This window comes from Brachyhypopomus gauderio, unplaced genomic scaffold (genome assembly GCF_052324685.1).
Source record: "Brachyhypopomus gauderio isolate BG-103 unplaced genomic scaffold, BGAUD_0.2 sc177, whole genome shotgun sequence".
NCBI lineage: Eukaryota > Metazoa > Chordata > Actinopteri > Gymnotiformes > Hypopomidae > Brachyhypopomus > Brachyhypopomus gauderio.
Window position 1 is genome coordinate 1 of NW_027506998.1, and position 1,287 is coordinate 1,287.

Genomic DNA, 1,287 nt, shown 5'->3' on the forward strand with positions numbered 1-1,287 from the left:
CACGAGACGAGGCCCGGATATACGGCACATTTAACACAACTAAAACGACTGGACTGCACTCTAACAATACACATCCAATGATGTGCACTTGGAGGGAAGGTGCACTATCAAGATGGTGAGACTGTCGCACCTCTGATGCGGCTTCCAGCTCCTTCTGCTTGCGCTCGTTGCTGTCCTTGTCCTTCGCAAACTCCTTCTGGCAGCAATTGAGCAGCAGCCTTCCAAAATTCACTGTGCCTCCTGACTTATCAGAGGTGGGCACTTTCAGCTGGGTACCATGAAGAGCAAGCAACAAGCACAAGTGAATAAGAGGTTTTTTCATGACTAGCAACATTAACACAGATGAATGTAGCCAGGGTGCAAATTTTGCTTTCTGACCTGTGTGCAAATTTAGGATAAGCTTGAAATATCACTGCTCAACACATACTACTTTAACTGCCATCACAGATAAGACAAAGTTGCCTTTTGTTAATTTATGTACATTGGCATCAGTCAGACAGTCAGTCAGTCAGTCAGACGGACAGACAGACAGACAGACAGACAGACAGACAGATAGATAGATAGATAGATAGATAGATAGATAGATAGATCTCTTCAGACACTCTGCTAAATTATGCCCTTTCATTATTCTGTGTCCTTGGCCAGTAATTGCACAGCATGGACAGAGGACACAGATCAAAGCAGTTCATTCCTCCCTTTCTGACCAATCAGAAGTCTTGGGAGGGCAGTTGCTGTTTCTGAACACTTGGTGATCTCATGACAGTCAAAGGAGAAAGACACGTACAAACCGGTGAGCAGCACGGCCTGATCTTGCGTCAGAATGGTACATCTGGAGAACAAGGAGACCTTGGCCCGATGACGAAGAGGAAGGGTGATGGTTACCTCACCCCATCACCTCACCTCATGTGGGTCACCAATGAGACCTAACATGCTTAATTCATGTCACTGAAGTATGATGTAATAGTAACCTAATAGTAAAACTGAAGTATGATGAGTAATCGTCAACTGTTGGGAAAGATTCAGTCTGCTGAAAAATACGCCAATATGAGGTGGACTGAAAAGTATCAGCCATAGGCTTAGTGTACAATTTTTTAAATGACAAATACAAAGAATATTTTTAAAATTTTGTATTTATTTTTTAAGGCTACCATTTTTATTTAGTAAGTAAAGACATTGAAAAGAAGAACACAAACACTTTGACTTGGTGAGAAAGAGCCACACATGATTTATCACAGCACAGAATGTCATGGAAATGTATAATTGTGTTTTGCACATTTTAAATGTAAA